The sequence below is a fragment of the Schistocerca cancellata genome, chromosome 11 (assembly GCF_023864275.1).
Source record: "Schistocerca cancellata isolate TAMUIC-IGC-003103 chromosome 11, iqSchCanc2.1, whole genome shotgun sequence".
Lineage (NCBI taxonomy): Eukaryota > Metazoa > Arthropoda > Insecta > Orthoptera > Acrididae > Schistocerca > Schistocerca cancellata.
Genome location: NC_064636.1, coordinates 25,813,170 through 25,821,184, shown reverse-complemented (window position 1 = coordinate 25,821,184; position 8,015 = coordinate 25,813,170).

Sequence of the window (8,015 nt, the reverse complement as noted above, 5' to 3'; positions counted from 1 at the left end):
CAGCCTGCGTGAGTTTAAGCGCGTGCCTTTCGGCTTCCTCTCATTGTGTCTAGGCTGTCTTGTCTAGACCCAACACTGAACTTATATTTCACAGGAGTGGAGACTTTTCATAGATTCATCAAAAGCAAGTCTGAAGGGTGTTTTGCTCCATAACGGAAATAAAATACGCTCTGTTCCAGTAGATTACGCTAGTTTGACAAAAGAGAATTACGAATTCGTAAAAAGGATGCTAAATTCATTAAAATAGAATGAACACAAATGGAAAATACGTGCAGATTTCAAGGTAATTGCTATGGTACTGGGAATGCAACAAGGCTATACAAAGTATGCCTGTTTTCTTTGCGAGTGGGATACTCGAGACCGAAATTCTCACTACGTGAAAAAGAAATGGCCTAGGCGAAGATTGAAAGTTGGCGAAAAGAATGTACAACGTGAAAGTCTGGTAGTTCCTGAATATATACTACTTCCAGCGCTTCACATCAAACTTGGCCTGATGAAATAATTCGTGAAGGCCATGGATCCAACAGGCTGTGGGTTTGCATATCTAGCTACCAAATTCCCCCGTCTTTCAGCTGCAAAAGTAAAGGAAGGTGTATTTGTGGGACCACAAATCAGGGAGCTGCAGAAAGATGCAAATTTTGAAGCATGTTTAACTGATACAGAAAAAACCGCATGGGACTGTTTCAAGATGGTGTCGGAAAACTTCCTCGGAAGAAGAAGAGCTAGTAACTACAAAGCAATGGTGAAGGATATGATCAAAGCATATCAGGATTTGGGGTGCAGTATGTCTTTGAAGGTACATATGATGGGCTCTCATCTGGATACTTCACAGAGAGTTGCAGTGACGTATCGGATGAACATGGGGAAAGATTCCATAAAGACATTTCTACCATAGAAAGGCGCTATGAAGGGAAGTGGGTACCTTCTATGTTAGCAGATTATTGCTGGAATATCATTCGAGAGAAGAAAGATTCACAATAGAAGAGAAAAAAATGATGTGCATTACAAGGCAGTGGCTCATTGTTTGTCAATTTTCGGTAATTTCTCATGTCAAATAAATGCTTCAAAGCGTATACGCAAAGGTTACTGTGTTGTATGTTATATCCCACCCTCCATTAATGTGATGAACTTATAACATCATAAAGATGTGCATTTGTTTGTCGAATTTCACCTCACATTTGCTGCACTATATCAGAAAGTGAAAAGAGAAATAAAATTGCGATTACTCATAAACCATCCCTGATAGAAAAAAAACAAAAACAGTTTTCAATTCAGCACTCAAAATACAACTAGGATCACAATATTTTTTATCAGAAATAGAAAAAAAGGTTTTTTTTTTGTAGAACAGTGCACTGTTCGACATGGGTTCTATTTCTGATATTAAAGTATGTGCTTGTAGACCATTTTACCGTGGGAAATTCAATTATGTAAACAAAATATCGTTGTCAGGGATACATTTTATGTAATGTGTATATACTGTATATGTTTATTCACAATTCATGGCAAACACAGAAACGTTATAGAGAAATACGGGTATGTTTCTACATCCAGCAGTGATAGAACGAGCTAATTCCTTGTGCAACAGCAGGTGGGAAGAATCAGACCTCATTAGGTTATCCCCCGCCACACCTATGTCATTAACACCACCTGAAACATCTCATTAACTCGAACGGTGACAGCTGGTCGCTGCCTCGGCAGTAAAGCTTCATGCCTCCCAGGGGCAGGTGCATCGAGTTTACAACAGTGATGTTAGCCGCAATTTGTGACAGTCTTAACGAGTGGGTGTTTTGGCTGACAAGTAGCTGTCGTCATATTTCCGAGCACGGTTGAATTTTTTAGTTCCTGTGTGTAAACTGATTGAGCCTGGTGCTGAAGGTAAAACGACTGCTTCTTTTTACACATCGGCGTTCCCCTAGTTCCCTACTATTAATTTAATACAGGCGTATTACCAAAGTGGTATTTTTAAATTTGCAGAAATGCCACGTCGTCGTGGATGTCGATATAAGCCAGACAACTTCTGCTACATCTGTGGGAAGTTCACTTTTGCCAGAAATAAGAAGAAAATTTCTTCAGTCATAAAGAAAGCATACAAACATTACTTTGGAGTAGAGGTAGGAGATCAAGATAAAAAATGGGCACCACATTTCTGTTGTGCTACATGTTACTGCAAACTAATTCAGTGGTGGAAAGGTAAAGAGAATGTGGCGTTGTTTGCTGTTCCCATGGTATCTACATCTACATCTACATTTATACTCCGCAAGCCACCCAACGGTGTGTGGCGGAGGGCACTTTACGTGCCACTGTCATTATCTCCCTTTCCTGTTCCAGTCGCGTATGGTTCGCGGGAAGAACGACTGTCTGAAAGCCTCTGTGCGCGCTCTAATCTCTCTAATTTTACATTCGTGATCTCCTCGGGAGGTATAAGTAGGGGGAAGCAATATATTCGATACCTCATCCAGAAACGCACCCTCTCGAAACCTGGCGAGCAAGCTACACCGCGATGCAGAGCGCCTCTCTTGCAGAGTCTGCCACTTGAGTTTGTTAAACATCTCCGTAACGCTATCACGGTTACCAAATAACCCTGTGACGAAACGCGCCGCTCTTCTTTGGATCTTCTCTATCTCCTCCGTCAACCCGATCTGGTACGGATCCCACACTGATGAGCAATACTCAAGTATAGGTCGAACGAGTGTTTTGTAAGCCACCTCCTTTGTTGATGGACCAAATTTTCTAAGGACTCTCCCAATGAATCTCAACCTGGTACCCGCCTTACCAACAATTAATTTTATATGATCATTCCACTTCAAATCGTTCCGCACGCATACTCCCAGATATTTTACAGAAGTAACTGCTACCAGTGTTTGTTCCGCTATCATATAATCATACAATAAAGGATCCTTCTTTCTATGTATTCGCAATACATTACATTTGTCTATGTTAAGGGTCAGTTGCCACTCCCTGCACCAAGTGCCTATCCGCTGCAGATCTTCCTGCATTTCGCTACAATTTTCTAATGCTGCAACTTCTCTGTATACTACAGCATCATCCGCGAAAAGCCGCATGGAACTTCCGACACTATCTACTAGGTCACTTATATATATTGTGAAAAGCAATGGTCCCATAACACTCCCCTGTGGCACGCCAGAGGTTACTTTAACGTCTGTAGATGTCTCTCCATTGAGAACAACATGCTGTGTTCTGTTTGCTAAAAACTCTTCAATCCAGCCACACAGCTGGTCTGATATTCCGTAGGCTCTTACTTTGTTTATCAGACGACAGTGCGGAACTGTATCGAACGCCTTCCGGAAGTCAAGGAAAATGGCATCTACCTGGGAGCCTGTATCTAATATTTTCTGGGTTTCATGAACAAATAATGCGAGTTGGGTTTCACACGATCGCTGTTTCCGGAATCCATGTTGATTCCTACATAGTAGATTCTGAGTTTCCAAAAACGACATGATACTCGAGCAAAAGACATGTTCTAAAATTCTACAACAGATCGACGTCAGAGAGATAGGTCTATAGTTTTGCGCATCTGCTCGACGACCCTTCTTGAAGACTGGGACTACCTGTGCTCTTTTCCAATTATTTGGAACCTTCTGTTCCTCTAGAGACTTGCGGTACACGGCTGTTAGAAGGGGGGCAAGTTCTTTCGCGTACTCTGTGTAGAATCGAATTGGTATGGAGGGAGCCTAAGGACCATGTTACTGATTGTTATTTCTGTCTCACAAAAATTCAGGGTTTTACAAACAAAAAGTCGAAGAGGCACATTGTTTACCCAGATCTGCCTTCAGCGAGAATGCCAGTGCAGCATTCCGACAACCTTCCCGTACCTTCAAGAGCTCGAGGTCAAATTCCGAGTGACAGTGAAATAAGTAGTACTGAAGAAATCACAGATGATGATTCTTTATATCACTGCACAAGTGAGTCATCGCCACATTTGTTAACACAGGCAGATTTAAATGATTTAGCATATGATCTAGGACAAAGTAAACAAAAGGCTCAGCTGCTTGGTTCAAGATTACAAGAGTATAATCTACTGCACCAAAGTACTAAAATCAGTTTGTTCAGGCACAGAGAACATGCCTTTATCTTATTTTTCAACTGACGAAGCACTGACATTTTGCAATGACGTTGCTGGCTTGATGACAGTGCTGAATGTGGTGTCACCGCCAGACACCACACTTGCTAGGTGGTAGCCTTTAAATCGGCCGCGGTCCATTAGTATACGTCGGACCCGCGTCTCACCACTGTCAGTAATAGCAGACCGAGCGCCACCACACGGCAGGTCTAGAGAGACGTACTAGCACTTGACCCAGTTGTACAGCCGACGTTGCTAGCCATGGTTCACTGAGAATTACGCTCTCATTTGCCGAGACGATAGTTAGCATAGCCTTCAGCTACATTTGTTACGACCTAGCAAGGCGCCATTACCAGTATAGATATTGAGATTCTATTAATGTATCATCAAGAGCCATGTTCTACAAATGTGGATTTAAGTTAAGTGTTCCAGAAGCTACGTACTTTTCTTTATAGCATTCATTACGTATCCTGTTTCAGTCCTCACGCCAGCCTGCGTGAGTTTAAGCGCGTGCCTTTCGGCTTCCTCTCATTGTGTCTAGGCTGTCTTGTCTAGACCCAACACTGAACTTATATTTCACAGGAGTGGAGACTTTTCATAGATGCATCGAAAACAAGTCTGAAGGGTGTTTTGCTCCATAACGGAAATAAAATACGCTCTGTTCCAGTAGATTACGCTAGTTTGACAAAAGAGAATTACGAATTCGTAAAAAGGATGCTAAATTCATTAAAATAGAATGAACACAAATGGAAAATACGTGCAGATTTCAAGGTAATTGCTATGGTACTGGGAATGCAACAAGGCTATACAAAGTATGCCTGTTTTCTTTGCGAGTGGGATAGTCGAGACCGAAATTCTCACCACGTGAAAAAGAAATGGCCTAGGCGAAGATTGAAAGTTGGCGAAAAGAATGTACAACGTGGAAGTCTGGTAGTTCCTGAATATATACTACTTCCAGCGCTTCACATCAAACTTGGCCTGATGAAACAAATCGTGAAGGCCATGGATCCAACAGGCTGTGGGTTTGCATATCTAGCTACCAAATTCCCCCGTCTTTCAGCTGCAAAAGTAAAGGAAGGTGTATTTGTGGGACCACAAATCAGGGAGCTGCAGAAAGATGCAAATTTTGAAGCATGTTTAACTGACAAAGAAAAAACCGCATGGGACTATTTCAAGATGGTGTCGGAAAACTTCCTCGGAAGAAGAAGAGCTACTAACTACAAAGCGATGGTGAAGGATATGATCAAAGCATATCAGGATTTGGGGTGCAATATGTCTTTGAAGGTACATAGGATGGACTCTCATCTGGACTACTTCACAGAGAGTTGTAGTGACGTATCGGATGAACGTGGGGAAAGATTCCATAAAGACATTTCTACCATAGAAAGGCGCTATGAAGGGAAGTGGGTACCTTCTATGTTAGCAGATTATTGCTGGAATATCATTCGAGAGAAGAAAGATTCACAATACAAGAGAAAAAAGTGATGTGCATTACAAGGCAGTGGCTCATTGTTTGTCAATTATCTGTAATTTCTCATGTCAAATAAATGCTTCAAAGTGTATACACAAAGGTTACTGTGTTGTATGTTAATCCCACCCTCCATTAATGTGATGAACTTATAACATCATAAAGATGTGCATTTGTTTGTCGAATTTCACCTCACGTTTGCTGCACTATATCAGAAAGTGAAAAGAGAATTAAAATTGCGATTACTCATAAACCATCCCTGACAGAAAAAAAAACAGTTTTCAATTCAGCACTCAAAATACAACTAGGATCACAATATTTTTTATCAGAAATAGAAAAAAAGTTTTTTTTTGTTTTTTCTTTGTAGAACAGTGTTATTGCTACTACAGATGTAAATCGAAATTCGTCAAAAGAAAGAAAAGTTATTCTTCATCTGTAAGTTAAACAAAAATCTGAGCATAGTTATTGTTTTTCTGCCTCAGACGTGGCAAACAAGTCGTATCGATATCAAAACATTAAATAGATTTTACCACTTACGGAAAATAAGAGTCAAGATTCGCATTACTCCCTATCTTCTTCGTTTCGAAGACGGAGACGATGCCAGAGAAGTTATTTCTGGTTCGTCATGGAGAAGAGAAAGACGTCTTTTGCTGGAAGGTCCGCCATTGTCTGATGTCCAACATTACAATGCGTCATAATCAACATAATGTGACGTACTTAAAATTAATATGAAAGAATGAAATGTAATGCATTTTATTACCAGAGCACATTCGCCATACTTGAAAGGACAGTAAACAAACAAAAGGCACTATCATCTTATGGATGTTGTAGCTCTTCTTATGTCTGTGCTTGCTAAGAAAAACTGTACAGGATTTCCGCCCTATGTAAGACAAAGTTTTAGCTTTGTTTTAGTCAGACATGTTTCAGCGCTATATGTGCTGTCTTAAGTGGGATTTTTGATCATTTTCTTTCTCACATGACGGTGTTACTTTTGTATGAGGGGAGCTTTAATTCTACAACACATTCTGTCACGCTTTTTCGGTACTGTGGTGTTTCACTTGCTTGTGTTGTGTTGAAGTACTTATTTCTTGCTGTAACACATGCATTATGTATAGTTTGCCAGTCAAGCACGAAGTATCCGCCACGATTTCACATGTTGTTGTCAACAACACGGTACATAATCGCTAAATTTTATATGGGGCAGAAAATGTAAAAGAAGTATACTAAAAAGGCGTAAAAAAATGAAACGCTTATAAGAAAAATCTTAAGAAATGCTTCAACTGGTGATCTCTGCGAAAGGACTTGTAACTATTGGTGAAAGGAGAGAATAATTTTTAGTTATTTCAATTATATATGTCAAATAATAGTCAAGTAAGTCAGCCATTGTTATATATTTTGTTAAATGAACCATACTGACCCGGACTAGATAAGGAATTCTATATTATCTACATCTACATCCATACTCAGTAAGCCACCTGACGGTGTGTGGCGGAGGGTACCTTGAGTATCTCTTAGAACTACTTAAACCTAACTAACCTAGGGACATCACACACACCCATGCCCGAGGCTGGATTCGAACCTGCGACCGTAGCAGTCCCGCGGTTCCGGACTGCAGCGCCAGAACCGCTAGACCACCGCAGCCGGCTCTCCCTTCTATTCCAGTCTCGTATTGTTCGTGGAAAGGAGGATTGTCGGTATGCCTCTGTGTAGGCTCTAATCTCTCTGATTTTATCCTCATGGTCTCTTCGCGAGATATAAGTAGGAGGGAGCAATATACTGCTTGACTCTTCGGTGAAGGTATGTTCTCGAAACTTTGACAAAAGCCCGTACCGAGCTACTGAGCGTCTCTCCTGCAGAGTCTTCCACTGGAGTTTATCTATCATCTCCGTAACGCTTTCGCGATTACTAAATGATCCTGTAACGAAGCGCGCTGCTCTCCTTTGGATCTTCTCTATTTCTTCTACCAACCCTATCTGGTACGGATCCCACACTGCTGAGCAGTATTCAAGCAGTGGGCGAACAAGCGTACTGTAACCTACTTCCTTCGTTTTCGGATTGCATTTCCTTAGGATTCTTCCAATGAATCTCAGTCTGGCATCTGTTTTACCGACGATCAACATTATATGATCATTCCATTTTAAATCACTCCTAATGCGTACTCCCAGATAATTTATGGTATTAACTGCTTCCAGTTGCTGACCTGCTATTTTGTAGCTAAATGATAAAGGATCTATCTTTCTATGTATTCGCAGCACATTACACTTGTCTACATTGAGATTCAATTGCCATTCCCTGCACCATGCGTCAATTCGCTGCAGATCCTCCTGCATTTCAGTACAATTTTCCATTGTTACAACCTCTCGATACACCACAGCATCATCTGCAAAAAGCCTCAGTGAACTTCCGATGTCATCCACCAGGTCATTTATGTATATTGTGAATAGCAACGGTCCTATGACACTCCCC